The 20,666-nt window shown below is 35.4% G+C and overlaps 1 long non-coding RNA gene across 1 annotated transcript; it reads left to right on the top strand.

The window, feature by feature from the left end:
- The first annotated feature begins 268 nt into the window (after positions 1 to 268).
- LOC141277588 (uncharacterized) lies at positions 269 to 9,834 on the top strand. The gene is made up of 3 exons (XR_012329206.1): positions 269 to 280; positions 907 to 982; positions 9,728 to 9,834. It is a non-coding gene; the product is annotated as an uncharacterized lncRNA (long non-coding RNA).
- Positions 9,835 to 20,666: the final 10,832 nt, after the last annotated feature.

Genomic DNA, 20,666 nt, shown 5'->3' with positions numbered 1-20,666 from the left:
AGTGGTCCACTGACGTTGTTGATTGGTTGAGTGACCTTTTAATTATAACCTAAGTAGCCTGGAGTATTTGTTTATGGAAGGTTTCTAGGACTGCACTCTTTTGCATACATCCTTATAGCAGTATATACTTTACAGCACTGCACCACTGGTCGATTTATGGCCTTCTTTGGAAGAGATTGTAAATCTTGCCTTGCAAAGTTATTGATCCACAGAATTCCAGTTTGATGATAAAAAAAAAATCTCCAGCATTTGCCAACATATATATTCTGTTTTTATGACTGTAAGTCATACAATATTTGTAGAAGAAGAAAGGTATAAATACATTTAATTTTATGGTTCATAGGATAGTGCCATCATTGCAAAGATGGAGCAATTCTTATATAATATCTGAAAAACAGTATGAAACTTTCTGTTTTTCACCAAGTGTATTGTGTATGTTTATTTTCCCTGTTGTATATTTTTCCTTTTGCCTTAAAAGTCTTTAACTGATAAATCAATCTACAGAAACATTTTGGATTATTCTTCTTTTGTTTGAGTGAAGAAATGTACATTTACAAGTTACTTCAGCGTTTTATTTATAAAGAATTTTTAAACTGAAATATTCATTTCTAATCTGGGCAAGAAAATCTTGTAGATTTCTACAAGCCTAGTTCTGCTCTAACACTAAAGGAAAATTTCTTCACCCATGAAAAGGAAAATCTCCCTTTTTCTAACTTCTACTCTTCAAATTATTGCTTTCTTCAGGCCTCTCCAAGCTTGCCTATCAGAACACTTACTCCTAAACACAGAGACTGGGTCAGGAGTGGGTCAGTGATCTAGATAGTGCCAATCTAGACCTAACGATAGTGACTGACTCAGGGCATTAGGGCTAAGTTGATCTGAAAATAAATCCTGTGCCTTCTTCAGATACTACCAAGAAGACAGAAGTTGCAGTTGGCCATTGCAAGGAGATGGCCTACAATAGAGTAAAGCCTTTGTGAAGGTAAGCAACTCCAAAAATGGGATCCCAATGAGATTATTTTAGTCCCTGATTCTAGCTGTTTGTGAAGATGATAATCCCCAACGCTTTTTATTTTCTTTAAACGGGGTTAGATTTTCTGTCATTTGCTACAGAAATAATACTAATTGAATTACAGTGCAAAATGAGAAAGGGACAAAAAGAAATGAACGACTAGAAAGTTGTCCCAAAGAAACTGGCATTTACATTTAGATGGTGTACTAAAGGACATGTATGTTTCATGTGATAGCAAAGAGAGGGAAGGAAATTTCCTGCATAAGAAATAGTTGTGCACAAAAGCATGAAGGTATGAATGTGCATGGTGTGTTCAGGGAATGGCAAATCAACACCATACAAAAAAAAAATGACAAAGTACCTCCATAGTCTTAAATTAGTGACAGGACTTAATAACCTAACAGAGTTCTGGAAATATAAATTAATAGTTTTGTCAAAATACCAAATGGAGGAGGATGGATAAATGTTTCAATATTCAAGTTTACATCTCCTCTCACCCATTTAAGGCATTACAACAAGAAACACAGTTTTATTTTTTTGTCCCTTAAAAGACAAACTTTATGATGTCTAAATTCCAACTGTGGAATCTGATATAGGGTGATAATGGCTTTACACACAATTTTCAGAAAATGGAAATTCACTTTCTGTAAGATACAAATCAACTATTAGGTTAATAAGAAAGATAAGTTGAATGGGATTTCTCTGCAAACTCAAAAGTAATAGAGAATTTAAGCAAATCTAAGATATGAAGCTTTTGTTTTATTTTTCTGATTATAATGATAATAAAAGCTCTTTTTAGAAAGTTGGAAAATATAGGACAATTATGAAGATAAAAAGTAAAGGAGTATAGTCCTATGATGCTGAAAGAGCTACTGTTATATTTCTTTCCATTATTATGTTTCATACAAATATTTATTAGGAACCACTATTTGTGTTTTACACAATTGGGTTATAGTCTTATATTTTGCTTTCTATCCCTCAAATGAATTTGCAAACTTTCATCACACTATTACTTTTAAAATATATAATAGCCTATTTGATGAATGTGGTATAATATCTGGTTATTGTTGATAATTTGGGTAATTTCCAATTTTTCATGTTACATATAAATATTCAATGAGTTTTTTGGACTAATAAAGTTAATGGCATCTCTTTCTCCTCAAAACCGATTCCCTCCCCCACTCAAAAATAGGGAGGAGAACTTGGTCGAAAAGAATGATTCTTTTAAAATATTTTATGCAAACTATCAAAGTGTCCTTCCAAAAATATTACCAGTTTACACTTTCATTAGCAGATTAAGACAGTGTTTATTTCATTACACTTCCAAACACTACTTATGATAATTTAAAAAAAAGGTTTTCAAATTTTACCATGGCAACATAGTCACTTATTGCTATTTTAATTAGAATTTCTTAGTTTATTAGTGAGGTCAAACATTCTCAATTTGCTAGCCTTTCTGTGTTTCTTATTCTGTGAATAATTTAGGGCTTTCATTGATCTTTATATAGTAAGACATTTTTACTTTGTTTGAATGTTTTTCTCAAATAGTTTTTTTTTAAATTTCCTTAGTGTATATGACCAGCAGAACTTTACATTTTACATGTTTATGTATAAAACATTTCCTTTTATTGTCCTTTGTGACATATTTGTTTTTAATCTAGAAAATTTTCTCTGGACCTGTTATCTGAGATATGATAAATATTTTACCTCCCTTTCTCTGCCAGCTATTTTCATATTTTATAGTTTTATAGTTAGTTCCTCAAACACTTATAATTAATTTTGCTGTAAAGGTATACTTTATTTTCTTTTTAATAATTGAACAATTATTCCATAACCATTTGTTAGGCAGCCCTTCCATTTCCCAGTAATTTATGATACTTCTTTTATCATATTATAAATTATTAAATATATTAGGGTCTATTTAAAAGTTATTGCTTTCAATAACATCTTTCATTATGTCAAGAGAAGCTGATCACTGTAGAAAACTAAATTATTAGATTGAGGTATAAAGAAAATATCCCATTTATAATTCCACCAATCCTCATTTAATTTTCCTTTGGAATATATTCATGTGTGTGTATATGCATATGTATGTACGTGCATGCATGTGTACATGTGTGTGCATGTTGAGTGTGAATTTTTCAAATTTATTAAATTCACATAAACCAGTCATATTGTATTTTACTATAAAAATCCTGCTTTTAAAAATTGTATCAATTTTCCTCATATCATGAAATTCAAAATTACAAATGTAAACAAGTCCATAGCATTCCGTCATAGAGTTGCAGCATAATTTATTCACCCATTCCTATAATTTAGGTTATGTTTATAACATTAAATATTATTTTAAAACACTTTTAAGTAGCTGTATAACAGCTCAAGAAAAGTGGTTTTTTCACCGTATTTTATTTATTGATTTACATAATTTTTTATGTTTAGGTGGTCACGTAAGGGGTCAAGTTTTCACTAATATGAGTGAACCTGCAACAAAAAATCTTTCTTATAAAGATTGTTGATGGAATCTTGACTATATTTAGTATATAATTCCACAAATGTGCAATTACTAGGTCAAAGTATATGCACTCTTGGTTAGTTATTTTGTTTTAATGCTCTATTGAATCTGTGCCAGTGCCAAATGCCTTAAACTAATGCCGATATATATATATGAAAAAATACACATTATATATACTTTACTTATCATATATATGTGTATATATATATAAAGGCAAGTTCCCTCTTAATACTCTTCTTTGTACAATTTTCTTAGTTTTTCTTACTTTTTTATAGAAGAATTTTAGAATCATTTATCATTTTAAAATATGTAATTGAAATTATCATTGGAATTGCTTTAAATTTGTAATTTAATTTGTGAAGAAATAACACTTACAATTATGCTTCTTTCTATCCAGATATGTGAGATCTCCTTTGATTTATTCATTTTATTTTATGTCACTCAGCAAAGTTTCATCTTTTCTTCTTTTTATGTAGATCAAGCACATTTCTTCTTAAAGGATTGTTCTTAGATATTTTATACTTTTTTGTTTCTTAGTTTAAATACTCTTTTTTTCTGTAAATACTCTATTTTCCATGTGATTGTGTCTGATATATTAGAATTCTAATCTAATTTTCCTATTGTGCTAATTCTTTTATTTCTCTTGTTAGTACTAATTAGTATTCTAGGTAGTGATATGACCTATAAATAATGATAATTTTGCCTTTTTATTTAATAATTATTCCTTTTATTTTTGTTTAAAATCTTGTAGCACTGGGTTGGAAATCTATAACAATTTTAAATTACAATTTTAAATCAGTTTCTAATTTCAACCAGAATGTTTCCAGTGTTTACTGTTAAACACATCATTCATGCTACAAGAATGTGTTTTAGATTACCTAGAAAGGTTTTTTTGTACATGTTATTTTTATCAAATGGCTTTTCAGCATCTATTGAGATGATTATCTAAAGTTTTCCTTTGATTTATAGATGTGAGGATTTTTATTGGTAATAATGAGCTAGTATTTATGTAGCCACATAAATGAAATTGGACCCCTATCTTAAACCATACACAAAAATTAACTCAACATGGATTAAAAGACTTAAAAGATCAGAAACTTTAAAACTCCTAGAAGAAAACATAGGAAAAAAGTTTCATGAAGTTGGCATTGCCAATGATTTCATTGGCATGACAGTAAATGTACAGGCAACAAAAGCAAAAATAAACAAGTGGGACCACATCAAACTAAAAAGCTTCTGCACACCAAAAGAAACAACCAACAGAATGAACATGCAGTCTACAGAATGAGAGAAAGTATTTGCAAACCATGAATCTGGTAAGGAGTTAATCTCCAAAATATATAAGGAACTCTTACAACTCAATAGTTTAAAAAAAAAAAGATCCATTTTAAAAATGGGCAAAGGACCTGAATAGACATTTCTCTAAAGAAGTGAGGGGACTTCTTTGGTGGTCCACTGGTTAAGACTCCACACCCCCAATGCCTGGGGCACAGGTTTGATCCCTGGTCAGGGAACTAAGATCCCACATGCCACACAGCATGGCCCCCCAGAAAAAGAGAATGTCATACAATAGCCAACAATTATGTGAAAAGATGCTCGGGCTTCCCTGGTGGTGCAGTGGTTGAGAGTCCGCCTGCCGATGCGGGGGACGCAGGTTCATGTCCCGGTCTGGGAGGATCCCACATGCCGCAGAGCGGCTGGGCCCGTGAGCCATGGCCGCTGAGGCTGCGCGTCTGGAGCCTGTGCACAGCAGTGAGAGGCCCGTGTACCGCAAAAAAAAAAAAAAAGAAAGAAAAGATGCTCAACATCATTAATCACCAGGGAAATACAAATCAAAACCACAATGACATATCCCCAACACACCTGTTAGGATGCCTGTTATCAAAAAAAGATAAAAAGAAAAAAAAAGATAAGTGTTGGTAAAGATGTGGAGAAATTGGAACCTTTATACACTGTTGGTGGGAGTGTAAAATGTAGGTATACTATTAGGCAAGATAAGGCAAAAGTTTTCTTATTTCTTCTTTTGTTCCATGTACCTCTCTGTTTTTCTTATCCAGATTATTCTAACTTCATAAAAGAATTAAGGATCTTTCCATATTTGTAAAGAATTTATTATCATTTCAATAAGAGTTATATCCTTAAGATTTTGACATATTAGTAGATAAAACTTTTGGATCCGTAATCTTTTGAGGAAAGTCATGTTTGGACTACTTTATAGATCTCTATAATGGCTATTATTCTTTTCAAATTTTCCATTTCATCTAGTTTTAATCGTAGCTAAATAATTTATATATTTCAAAAATGTATGGTATTCATATATAGTTTAAAATTTATTTCCCCATATTTCTTCTTACTATTTATTTAAAATTATTTACTCTTGTCCACATTCCAGAAGACTGCTAGGAAAGGTTTAGATTTTATTCATTTATTTATTTGTGTGAGAGTTATAAATCCATGAATTAATATTATTTTTCACCAGGAAATGTTCAAACTGAAGGCAGAAACACTCTCTCAAGCAGTACATGGCTGCAAATAAATGTAGGGAATTTGGATTGTCACAGGAATTTTGTATTTTATAAATGAGACAAGATAAGTAGCATCATTTGGGAAATTGGCTTTACCAGAAAAACACACTGTACTCTAAAATAAAGTCCATTTTTAGGGTTGGGAGGGGAATACTAGAAAGAAAATTATGCAAGTTTAAGTGAATATGACGGAAATCACCTTTCAAACATTTGGATTTATAAATTTGGCTTTCCTGGTGATGATATCTTTTATGTAACAACTCACTAAAAGGAAAATGGATGTCTAATTTGGAACAGCTAGATAAATTCACCATGCTTGGCAGTGTGAGGAACAGTTACTTGGCTATATTTGTCTGAAAGACTTTGTTCTTGACCCTGCTCTAGGAAAATAAGAAACACATAGAATTTGGAGTTGCCATTTAAAATTTTTTTAAATTAAACAGTCCTTTAATGAATTTGTCTGTTGTATGTTAATGTATCTGTATTTAGAGACGATGTGACTGTGAAAGTATGAATGTAAATAATATATATGAATTTGATATTTGAATTCTTGCCTATACTACTACATTAAAGGTTAATCTGGTGTGGGAAATTGGCCTGCTTCCTTAACAGTATGATTGTAGACTAAAAATAAATTACTCTAAAATCCATCTAACTTTGGTCTGGAGGAATTGTGCTAGATTGCAAAATGTATGAGCCTGAAGCACACCAAGATAACAGCCCAGAACAAAGTAAGTTAAACTAAACACTTAGGCAAAGGGTAAAATATATTTGAATTGTAACAAATCATTTTGTCTCTGGTTATACATAATTGAATTTGCTTTTTTTGGTGGTGGCATGAGCTGACATGTTACCTTTACTTCTAATAATGTAAATACATTTTATTTGGTCCTTTATGTTAATCAGTATGTTAACATATATAGTTACATTTGGGTTTTATAGGTCCTATGACATATTTCTTTGTAGGCAATGCTTATATATAACCATGTGATATTTTGAATGGGCTTCTGAATGCAAGCTGACTTGGTAAAACTATAATCTTTTATCATCTATTTTATTTTATACTACTGAATTTTTCATTTTCAGCCTAGTCAACTGAATTCTTTACAGGTATAATTTCATTAAATAAGAAATTGATTAAATTTAAGTTTTATGGAAAGAAAATTGGAAATAAATTGAATGATATTAATTCTAATTGAAAATAGTCCACTATTCTGCAATTAATTTATTTGGTGATGTCATTTCTTCAGATAGGAACTGTCATTGGCAAATGTGGTCATTATTATGGTATTTCATATTATGCTGATTGGTGGTGACACCTTTTCATAAGTAAATCACTGGTAATAAAATTCTTGGGCTGGCTTTCAAATGCAGTCCCATGAATATAATACAAAGAAGCCAGCATATGGCATATTTAATCCCTATGAATGATTACATTTATACCCAGAAAGCACTTACAGTCATTTTGAATGCTAGAGTAATTACAAGCTAAGCATGTGGGATTATATTCAGATCTGAAAAAAGAAATTCTAGGACAGAGCAATGGCAGTTAATTTTTCGAAAGTCAAATACTATCTGTTCTCTAAAGTCTATCATGGCATCCTCCCTCTTAGCCATTATTCACATCTTTATTATATAGTCACTATCTGTTTACCTGTATGTGTCTTCCATATTAGCTTGATGAGCTTTTGGAGGAGAAAGAAATTGCCATAATGATATTGGTACCACTATGTCATCATCTAGAGCAAAGCATTTGTTCCAGAACCCAGACAAATGACAGATAATATATTTTTTAAAGACTGTGACTTAAAACTGCATCATGGAGTGAGTTGGGGAAAAAACAAAGGGTGAAATAATAAGAAGCAAATTCTAAAATAAAATGGATGTAGAGAATTTCAAATTCCATTGAAGAATGCAATGACTTTAGGGTTCGTTAAAACTCAGGTCCCCTAAAATATCAGATCCTTTGAGATTTTGTCTTTCCTCTCAATTTATATCAAAGATGACTGATTCATTGAATAACAAACTACCTGTAATATATTTTCTCAACTGTAGGACTCACACTCTCAGTAACAACTGTGGGGACCCACTTGGAACCCCAGAGTTGGTATGAAGATTATATTAAACTGAAGACATTTGAGAATCAACAGCTGTAGAAAGAAGCCTTCTGAAAACTTTCCTTATCTGACTAAAAACAGAAACTTGTGGGAAATGGGGCTGCCATAAATTCCATTTTTGGGGTACCTCTACTCTCAGGAGAGAGAACAGTGGTAAACCTACCATAAATACCCTCTTGGGAAGTTTCAAGGCCAAGAAGAAGTCAGAAAGACCACTTGCACCTGCATAAACAAACATTATTACAAAATTTCTTATCTCCCATTTGCTCTCCTAAAACTTAATTTGTCTTTCCTGAAGAAATCTTCTTTGTTCTTCCCATAGAAGAGAAGCCTTTTATTTTCCCTCCCTTTTCCCTATTAACTTAGGCATATAAACCCTTAACTTTAGGCATTTAACAAGCTGGCTACTTCTTTTGTTAGCTACCATACACATAGGAAAGAACTATTTTTTTTTTACTTGTTAATCTATCTTTTGTTGGTTTAATTAGCAGGCCCCAAATGCGAAACCTTAAGAGGAAGAGTAGAACATCACTGGTTTATAGGACATTTGGGTAGTCAAATATTCACATGGTGATAGTGAGATAACAAAGGTAATCAAAGTGGCCGCTGAGATACTACAAAATCTAAACCACATAAATTTCTCATTTCCTGAAATATTTAGGTAAACTACCCCATGTGGAATAGACTGATTTTGGTCATCAAAGTTTGTATTAGGAACAGTTTTGAAAACATAGTTAATTGTACTGTAAATATGATTTAGTGAGTGTAAATTCATATTCCAGTCGGCACCTGGGAGGCTGCCTTTTACCAGCTTTTCAAGCCAATGTTAACTGCCTTGAATTTTGTGAAGCCCAGGATATCCTTGTATAATAAGGCAGATCATATTAGTGAGGACACTAGTCCCTAGAATAAGAGAAATCAGCACTTTGGAGGGGAATATGTACAAAAGAGCCAATCATATTTTGTTTAGTAAATATTGCTCTAGTTGTTCCATTGCACAGAAAAATGACCTTATACATGGAAGTTTACTACTACTAAATAGAAAGTAGAATAATCTTCCGTGGATCTCTTGGTGATTTTGCTAAAAATATTATAACTGTTATTTTCATTCCTAAACTAAAGCTAATATTACACATTGGCACATTATTTGGTTCCATTACTGTTCACAGAATTATTGAAAATGAAGAAATGCTAATTACATGAGTGAAGCTTGTAGTTTTTAGGTTACTGTTTATTGTATTAGATTTGGTGTAATGTCTCAGATGACACTGGAGGCAGGTTCGAAAATTAACTGGCCTCATTATGAGATTTAACTGATTTGTGTCAGTAAACTGAGGGAACTTTGACCTTGCAGCAAAATCTCATCCAAGCTGTTTGCCACAAGGATGTAATTTGATAGGCAACTCTAAGCCACTAGAAGACAAGTTAAAAAAAGTATAGCATCGATATAAATGTTCTTAGGCTGATGATATCCTGAGGCTGGGAAAACACTTCCACCATCTTGACTCTTCACTTCTTCAACAGGCATTTTATGACTCATATTTACTTGAATTGCATTTAGATCCTCTAATGGTTTCACACATCTAAAGTTACTGGTCTAGAGAGAGAGGCGGAAGATGCTGGAAGAGTAAGACACGGAGATCACCTGCCTCTCCACAGATACATCAGAAATACATCTACACGTGGAACAACTCCTACAGAACACCCACTGAACGCTGGCAGAAGACCTCATACCTCGCAAAAGGCAAGAAAGTCCCCACGTACCTGGGTAGGGCAAGAGAAAAAAGAATAAACAGAGACAAAAGAATAGGGACGGGACCTGCACCACTGGGAGGGAGCTGTGAAGGAGGAAAGGTTTCCACACACTAGGAAGCTCCTTCGCGGGCGGAGACTGCGGGTGGCGGAGGGGGGCAGCTTCGGGGCCGCGGAGGAGAGCACAGCAACAGGGGTGGGGAGGGAAAAGCGGAGAGATTCCCGCAAAGAGGATCGGTGCTGACCAGCACTCACCAGCCCGAGAGGCTTGTCTACTCACCTGCTGGGGTGGGCGGGGGCTGGGAGCTGAGGCTCCGGCTTTGCTGAGAGCGAAGGGAGAGGACTGGGGTTGGCAGTGTGAACACAGCCTGAAGGGGGCTAGTGCGCCATGGCTAGCCGGGAGGGAGTCCAGGGAAAAGTCTGGACCTGCCGAAGGGGCAAGAGACTTTTTCTTGCCTCTTTGTTTCCTGGTGCGCGAGGAGAGGGGATTAAAAGCGCTGCTTAAAGGAGCTCTAGAGACGGACGCAAGCCGCGGCTAAAAGCGCGGACCCCAGAGACGGGCATGAGATGCTAAGGCTGCTGCTGCCACCACCAAGAAGCCTATGTGGGAGAACAGGTCACTCTCCACACCTCCCTTCCGGGGAGACTGTGCAGCCCACCACTGCCAGGGTCCCGGGATCCAGGGAAAACTTCCCCGGGAGAACGCACAGCGTGCCTCAGGTTGGTTCAACGTCACACTGGCCTCTGCCGCTGTAGGCCCACCCGTGCTCAGTGCCCCTCCCTCCCCCCCGGCCTGAGTGAGCCAGAGCCCCCGAATCAGCGGCTCCTTTAACCCCATCCTGTCTGAGTGAAGAACAGACGCCCTCCGGCGACCTACAGGCAGATGCAGGGCCAAATCCAAAGCGGAGCCCGGGGAGCTGTGCAAACAAAGAAGAGAAAGGGAACTTTGAGAGCAAGATATATTTTTTCCCCTTTTCCTCTTTTTGTGAGTGTGTATGTGTATGCTTCTGTGTGAGATTTTGACTGTATAGCTTTGCTTTCACCATTTGTCCTAGGGTTCTGTCTGTCAGTTTTTCGGGTTTTTTTTTTTTTTTTTTTTTTGCGGTACACGGGCCTCTCACTGCTGTGGCCTCTCCTGTTGCGGAGCACAGGCTCCAGACGCTCAGGCTCAAGCGGCCATGGCTCATGGGCCCAGCCACTCCGTGGCACGTGGGATCCTCCCGGACCGGGGCACGAACCCGTGTCCCCTGCATCGGCAGGCACACTCCCAACCACTGTACCACCAGGGAAGCCCAATTTTTTTTTCTTAATAATTATGTTTTATTTTAATAACTTTATTTTATTTTATCTTTATTTTGTCCTCTTTCTTTCTTTCTTTCTTTCTACTTTTTCTCTCTTTTATTCTGAGCTGTGTGGATGAAAGGCTCTTGGTGCTGCAGCCAGGAGTCAATGCTGTGCCTCTGACATGGGAGAGCCAACTTCAGGACACTGGTCCACAAGAGACTTCCCAGCTGCACGTAATATGAAACAGCGAAAATCGCACAGAGATCTCCATCTCAACACCAACACCCAGCTTCACTCTATGACCAGCAAGCTACAGTGCAGGACACACTATGCCAAACAACTAGCAAGACAGGAACACAACCCGACCCATTAACAGAGAGGCTGCCTAAAATCATAATAAGGCCACAGACACCCCAAAACACACCACCACACGTGGACTTGCCCACCAGAAGGACAAGATCCAGCCCCATCCACCAGAACACAGGCACTAGACCCCTCCACCAGGAAGCCTACACAAGCCACTGGACCAACCTTAGCCACTGGGAACAGACACCAAAAACAACGGGAACTACGAACCTGCAGCCTGCGAAAAGGAGACCCCAAACACAGTAAGATAAGCATAATGAGAAGACAGAAAAACACACAGCAGATGAAGGAGCAAGATAAAAACCCACCAGACCTAACAAATGAAGAGGAAATAAGCAGTCTACCTGAAAAAAATTTAGAATAATGATAGTAAAGATGGTCCAAAATCTTGGAAATAGAATAGAGAAAATGCAAGAAACATTTATCAAGGACTTAGAAGAAATAAAGGGGAAAGAAGCAATGATGAACAACACAATAAATGAAATTAAAAATACTTTAGAAGGGATCAATAGCAGAATAACTGAGGCAGAAGAACGGATAAGTGACCTGGAAGATAAAATAGTGGAAATAACTACTGCAGAGCAGAAGAAAGAAAATAGAATGAAAAGAACTGAGGACAGTCTCAGAGACCTCTGGGACAACATTAATTGCACAAACATTCGAATTATAGGGGTCCCAGAAGAAGAAGAAAAAAAGAAAGGGACTGAGAAATTTTTTGAAGTGTTTATAGTTGAAAACTTCCCTAATATGGGAAAGGAAATAGTTAATCAAGACCATGAAGCACAGAGAGTCCCATATAGGATAAATCCAAGGAGAAACACTCCAAGACACGTATTAATCAAACTGTCAAAAATTAAATACAAAGAAAACATATTAAAAACAGCAAGGGAAAAACAACAAATAACACACAAGGTAACCCCCATAAGGTTAACAGCTGATCTTTCAGCAGAAACTCTGCAAGCCAGAAGGAACTGGCAGGACATATTTAAAGTGATGAAGGAGGAAAACCTACAACCAAGATTAGTCTACCCAGCAAGGATCTCATTCAGATTTGATGGAGAAATTAAAACCTTTACAGACAAGCAAAAGCTGAGAGAGTTCAGCACCACCAAACCAGCTTTACAACAAATGCTAAAGGATCTTCTCTAGGCAAGAAACACAAGAGAAGGAAAAGGCCTACAATAACGAACCCAAAACAATTAAGAAAATGGGAATAGGAACATACATATCGATAATTACCTTAAATGTAAATAGATTAAATGCTCCCACCAAAAGACACAGACTGGCTGAAAAGATACAAAAAGAAGATCTATATATATGCTGTCCACAAGAGACCCACTTCAGACCTAGGGACACATACAGACTGAAAGTAAGGGGATGGAAAAAGATATTCCATGTAAATGGTAATCAGATGAAAGCTGGAGTAGCAATTCTCATATCAGACAAAATAGACTTTAAAATAGAGACTATTACAAGAGACGAAGAAGGACACTACATAATGATAAAGGGATCCATCCAAGAAGAAGATGTAACAATTGTAAATATTTATGCACCCAACATAGGAGCACCTCAATACATAAGGCAAATACTAACAGCCATAAAAGGGGAAATCGACAGTAACACATTCATAGTAGGAGACTTTAACACCCCACTTTCACCAATGGACAGATCATCCAAAATGAAAATAAATAAGGAAACACAAGCTTTAAATGATACATTAAACAAGATGGACTTAATTGATATTTATAGGACATTCCATCCAAAAACAACAGAATACACATTTTTCTCAAGTGCTCATGAAACATTCTCCAGGATAGATCATATCTTGGGTCACAAATCAAGCCTTGGTAAATTTAAGAAAATTGAAATTGTATCAAGTATCTTTTCGCACCACAACACTATGAGACTAGATGTCAATTACAGGAAAAGATCTGTAAAAAATACAAACACATGGAGGCTAAACAATACACTACTTAATAACGAAGTGATCACTGAAGAAATCAAAGAGGAAATCAAAAAATACCTAGAAACAAATGACAATGGAGACACGATGACCCAAAACCTATGGGATGCAGCAAAAGCAGTTCTAAGAGGGAAGTTTATAACAATACAATCCTACCTTAAGAAACAGGAAACATCTCGAATAAACAACCTGACCTTGCCCCTAAAGCATTTATAGATAGAAGAACAAAAATACCCCAACGTTAGCAGAAGGAAAGTAATCGTAAAAATCTGATCAGAAATAAATGAAAAAGAAATGAAGGAAACGATAGCAAAGATCAATAAAACTAAAAGCTGGTTCTTTGAGAAGGAAACAAAATTGATAAACCATTAGCCAGACTCATCAAGAAAAAAAGGGAGAAGACTCAAATCAATAGAATTAGAACTGAAAAAGGAGAAGTAACAACTGACACTGCAGAAATACAAAAGATCATGAGAGATTACTACAAGCAGCTCCATGCCAAAATAATGGACAACCTGGAAGAAATGGACAAATTCTTAAAAATGCACATCCTGCCAAGACTGAATCAGGAAGAAATAGAAAATATGAACAGACCAATCATAAGCACTGAAATTGAAACTGTGATTAAATTCATCCAACAAACAAAAGCCCAGAACCAGGTGGCTTCACAGCCAAATTCTATCACACATTTAGAGAAGAGCTAACACCTATCCTTCTCAAATTCTTCCAAAATATAGCAGAGGGAGGAACACTCCCAAACTCATTCTACGAGGCCACCATCACCCTGATACCAAAACCAGACAAGGATGTCACAAAGAAAACTACAGACCAATATCACTGATGAACATAGATGCAAAAATCCTCAACAAAATACTAGCAAACAGAATCCAGCAGCACATTAAAAGGATCATACACCATGATCAAGTGGGGTTTATCCCAGGAATGCAAGGATTCTTTAATAGATGCAAATCAATCAACGTGATACACCATATTCACAAGTTGAAGTATAAAAGCCATATGATCATCTCAATAGATGCAGAGAAAACTTTCGACAAAATTCAACACCCATTTATGATAAAAAACCCTGCAGAAAATAGGCATAGAGGGAACTTTCCTCAACATAATAAAGGCCATATATGACAAACCCATAGCCCACATCATCCTCAATGGTGATAAACTGAAACCATTTCCACTAAGATCAGGAACAATACAAGGTTTCCCACTCTCACCACTCTTATTCAACATAGTTTTGGACGTTTTAGCCACAGCAGTCAGAGAAGAAAAAGAAATAAAAGGAATGCAAATCAGAAAAGAAGAAATAAAGCTGTCACTGTTTGCACCTGACATGATACTATACACAGAGTATCCTAAAGATGCTACCAGAAAACTACTAGAGCTAATCAATGAATTTGGTAAAGTAGCAGGATACAAAATTAACGCACAGAAATCTCTGGCATTCCTATACAGTAATGATGAAAAATCTGAAAGTGAAATGAAGAAAACTCTCCCATTTACCACTGCAACAAAAAGAATAAAATATCTAGGAATAAACCTACCAAAGGAGACCAAAGACCTGTATGCAGAAAATTATAAGACACTGATGAAAGAAATTAAAGATGATACAAATAGGTGGAGAGATATGCCATGTTCTTGGATTGGAAGAATCAACATTGTGAAAATGACTCCACTATCCAAAGCAATCTACATATTCAATGAAATCCCTATCAAATTACCACTGGCATTTTTCACAGAACTAGAACAAAAAATTTCACAATTTGTGTGGAAACACAAAAGACCCCGAATAGCCAAAGCAATCTTGAGAACGAGAAATGGAGCCGAAGGAATCAGGCTCCCTGACTTCAGACTATACTACAAAGCTACAGTAATCAAGACAATATGGTACTGGCACAGGAACAGAAATATAGATCAATGGAACAGGATAGAAATCCCAGAGATAAACCTATGCATATATGGTCACCTTATCTTTGATAAAGGAGGCAGGAATGTACAGTGGAGAAAGGACAGCCTCTTCAATAAGTGGTGCTGGGAAAACTAGACAGGTACATGTACAAGTATGAGATTAGAACACTCCCTAACACCATACACAAAAATAAGCTCAAAATGGATTAAAGACCTAAATGTAAGGCCCGAAACTATCAAACTCTTAGAGGTAAACATAGGCAGAACACTCTATGACATAAATCACAGAAAAATCCTTCTTGACCCACCACCTAGAGAAATGGGAATACAAACATAAATTAAAAAATGGGACCTAATGAAACTTCAAAGCTTTTGCACAGCAAAGGAAACCATAAACAAGACCAAAAGACAACCCTCAGAATGGGAGAAAATATTTGCAAGTGAAGCAACTGACAAAGGATTAAACTCCAAAATTTACAAGCAGCTCATGCAGCTCAATAACAAAAAACCAAACAACCCAATCCAAAAATGGGCAGAAGACCTAAATAGACATTTCTTCAAAGAAGATAAACAGACTGCCAACAAATACATGAAAGAATGCTCAACATCATTAATCATTAGAGAAATGCAAATCAAAACTACAATGAGATATCATCTCACACCAGTCAGAATGGCCATCATCAAAAAATCTAGAAGGAATAAATGCTGGAAAGGTTGTGGAGAAAAGGGAACACTCTTGCACTGCCGCTGGGAATGTGAATTGGTACAGCCACTATGGAGAACAGTATGGAGTTTCCTTAAAATACTACAAATAGAACCACCATGTGACCCAGTAATCCCACTACTGGGCATATACCCTGGGAAAACCATAATTCAAAAAGAATCATGTACCAAAATGATTATTGCAGCTCTGTTTACAATAGCCAGGAGATGGAAACAACCTAAGTGTCCATCATCGGATGAATGGATAAAGAAGATGTGGCACATATATACAATGGAATATTACTCAGCCATAAAAAGAAACGAAATTGAGTTATTTGTAGTGAGGTGGATGGACCTAGAGTCTGTCATACAGAGTGAAGTAAGTCAGAAAGAGAAAGACAAATACTGTATGCTAACACATATATACGGAATCTAAGAAAAAAAAATGTCATGAAGAACCTAGAGGTAAGATGAGAATAAAGACACAGACCTACTAGGAATGGACTTGACGATATGGGGAGGGGGAAGGGTAAGCTGTGACAAAGTGAGAGATTGGCATGGACATATATACACTACCAAACGTAAAATAGGTAGCTAGTGGGAAGCAGCCGCATAGCACAGGGAGATCAGCTCGGTGCTTTGTGACCACCTAGAGGGGTGGGTTAGGGAGGATGGGAGGAAGGGATACGCAAGAGGGAAGAGATATGGGAACATATGTATATGTATAACTGATTCACTTTGTTATAAAGCAGAAACTAACACACCATTGTAAAGCAATTATACTCCAATAAAGATGTAAAAATTAAAAAAATAAAAATAATAAATTTTCTGGTCTAAAGAAGCCTCTTTTCCCACTCCTCTCTCTGACAGATTGTACTCTGAGAACAATTACGTTGGGGAAAATGTATTTAAAAGTATTCAGAATTTTAAAACGAAACAACAAAAAACTTTACCTGAAGCCTTACTACCTTTTCCTTGTAATTTTTTGATCAGCCTGGGAATAAATATATTTATTTCTTTGAAACATTTGAGGATAGTTTAATACTTTAATTAGCTATTTACACATGGAAAAAATTACATAAGTAATTACGGATATTCAGCTTAATTAAAAGCATTAGGAGGTATTAAATGTGAAAGAACAGATTTTTTAATTAAATATTTCAAGTTTTTCTTTTCAAAATCTTCTATACTTAAAACAGAGGTAGTAACAGTTTTATCTGAATCAGTTATGCTAGAAATAGCACAAGTCAAGTATTAGACATTTTTTTAAGTGAACTGGTTATAATCTTTTGATTCACTTAAAGTTCTGTTTCACTCCTAACTTATGAAAAATGTTTTAGTGAGATGAGCCTTCATTGCTATTAATAAATGTTTTACTAACATTGGAAAAACTCAGAGGCCCGAAGGTTTAACTTGAAAATCTCCCAAAGAGACATACCTGCAGGAAGGATGGTTCTGAATAAGCTGACCACAGTGTTCTTTTTGTAGTGAAACTGGTGAATCCCATCTATGCATCAGTGTAAAGAAGATAGTCAAGAGACTGGAGTGCTAAGCTTTGGAAGCGGCTGACAAATGCTAATAGAAAAGCCATAGTAGTAAGTCAAAGTTAAGTTTTAGATAAAGCAGGGAAAAGTTCATTCTCCTCCTAGTAAGACTGGGCTGATGGAAAAGAATATCTGTGGAGCTTTTGAATAAATGACTCTTTAAGCTTACAGTCCTCACAGCTTCCTAAACTTCAGGTGTAGGTGATGAGAGAGCTGTGAAGTAAATTTAAAATGCCAACAATTTTTTTCTCTCCATTAAATGGAAATCATTAAACTGAAATTTGGAGTATGCTGCCTTTACAAAAATAAGAAAAAAGCAAAAGGAAAAGCAAAATCATCTTTGTTTGGAGAAGAAATCCAAGAGGATTTGGGAAATGAACATGGTCCCATGAAAAGAACTACTCTATCACATGAATTGCTCTTAGAAAAATCTGAATATTAGAGTTAGATAGTGACTCATAAACAACTCTTCTCTCACTGCACTATTTAACAAATTTCATTAATATTCTTCAAAAACATGATATTTAAATATTGTTTAATATTCCACAGTAGGAATATATCATAATTTACTTAACCATTTCACTATTGTTGGACATTTGTGCTTTTTCACATATCACCGTAATGAACAGTTTTGCTTACCAATCTTTGCCCACATATTGATAATTTACTAAAGTTTAATTTCTAAAACTTGAGATGCTAGACGAAGGCAGGGAATGTTCTAAAATTCTTGAAGAGTTTGCTAATTCACATTTTCACCAACATAGCATGAATGCTCATCACTTCGAGCAAAATACTGTATATTACACTTTTCCATTATTGTTAGTTTGATAGGCAAAAAGTTATTTCTATTTTTAGCCAGTTAAATTTCAGGCTTTGTTAAAAATACAGTATAATTTAAGTTACTAGCAAAGGTATTTCAGATGGCTGTTATCATAAATCATAAAGGTACACTTAACTCACAAGTAACAGATCACCTCCTCAGGAGAAGGGATTGTCTCCTTTTAACCATTCTTAACTTTTTAATTTATTTTTATTTTAAAAATTTTAAAAATTCTTTTTAAATTCTTTATTTTTAAATTGAAGTATAGTTAATTTACAATGTTGTGTTAGTTTCAGCTTTACAGCAATTGATTGAGATATATATGTATGCATAACTGAATATATATTTTTTTCTTTCAGATTCTTTTCCATTATAGGTTATTATAAGATATTGAATATAGTTCCCTGTGCTATACAGTAGGTCCTTGTTGTTTATATGTTTTATATATTGTAGTGTGTATATGTTAATCGCAAACTCCTAATTTATCTCTCCCTCTGCACCCCCCCCGCTATCCCCTTTGATAACCATAAGTTTTTTTTTTTTAATTTGTTTATTTATTTATTTATTTATCTTGGCTGTGCCGGGTCTTAGTTGCAGCATGCAGACTTCTTAATTGCAGCATGCAGACTCTTAGTTGTGGCATGCATGTGGGATCTAGTTCCCTGGCCAGGGGTCATACCCCAGCTCCCTGCTTTGGGAGAATGGAGTCTTACTGGACCACCAGGGAAGTCCCAGTAACCAGAAGTTTGTTTCCTATGTCTGTGGGTTTATTTCTGTCTTTTAATAAGTTCATTTATATCATTTTTTAGGTTCCACATATAAGTGATATTATATGATATTTACCTTTCTCTGTCTGGTCAACTTCACGTAATATGATAATCTCTAGGTCCGTCCATGTTGCTGCAAATGACATTATTTTATTCTTTTTTGTGGCTGAGTAATATTCCATTGTGTATATATACCATATCATCTTTCTCCATCTGTTGATGGACATTTAGGTTGCTTCCATGTCTTGGCTATTGTAAATAGTGTTGCTATGAACATTAGGGTGCATGTATCTTTTCAAATTATGGTTTTCTCCAGATATATGGCCAGGAGTGGGATTGCAGTTTCATATGGTAACTCTATTTTTAGTTTTTTAAGGAACCTCCAAACTGTTCTCCATAGTGGCTGCAACAATTTACATTCCCACCAACAGTATAGGAGGGTTCCTTTTTCTCCACACCCTCTCCAGCATTTATTATTTGTAGACTTTTTAATGATGGTCATTCTGACTGGTGTGAGGTGGTACCTCATTGTAGTTTTGATTTGCATTTCTCTAATAATTAGCAATACTGGGCATCTTTTCATGTGCCTGTTGGCCATCCATATGTCTTCTTTGGAGAAATGTCTGTTTAGATCTTCTGCCCATTTTTTTGGTTGGGTTGTTTGTATTCCTTTTTATATTAAACTGTATGAGCAGTTTTTATATTTTATATAAAATAAAATAAAACAAGGGAAATTAATCCCTTGTCGGTAGCATCATTTGCAAATATTTTCTCTCAGTCCATAGGTTGTCTTTTCGTTTTGTTTATGGTTTCCTTTGCTATGTAAAAGCTTTTAAGTTTAATTAGATCCCATTTGTTTATTTTTGATTTTGTTCCATTACTCTAGGAGACAGATCCAAAAAAAACATTGCTGTGATTTATGTCAAAGAATGTTCTGCCTATGTTTTCCTCTAGGATTTTTATAGTATCTGGCCTTACATTTAGGTATTTGATCCATTTTGAGTTTATTTTTGTGTATGATGTTAGGGAGTGTTCGAATTTATTCTTCTACATGTAGCTGTCCAGTTTTCCCAGCACCAGTTATTGAAGAGACTGCCTTTTCTCTATTGTATATTCTTGCTTCCTTTATCGTAGACTGATTGACCACAGATGTGTGGGTTTATTTCTGGGCTTTCTACCCTGTTTCATTGATCTATATGTCTGTTTTTGTGCCAGTAGCATACTGTTTTTATTACTGTACCTTTGTATAGTATAGTCCGAAGTCAAGGAGCATGATTCCTCCAGCTCCATTTTTCTTGTAAAATACTATATTACACTTTTTCATTATTGTTAATTTGATAGGCAAAAAGTTACTTCTATTTGTATCTACTTTATGATTGAGG

The sequence above is a fragment of the Tursiops truncatus genome, chromosome X (assembly GCF_011762595.2).
Source record: "Tursiops truncatus isolate mTurTru1 chromosome X, mTurTru1.mat.Y, whole genome shotgun sequence".
Lineage (NCBI taxonomy): Eukaryota > Metazoa > Chordata > Mammalia > Artiodactyla > Delphinidae > Tursiops > Tursiops truncatus.
This window is presented reverse-complemented; position numbering and strand designations above follow the sequence as displayed.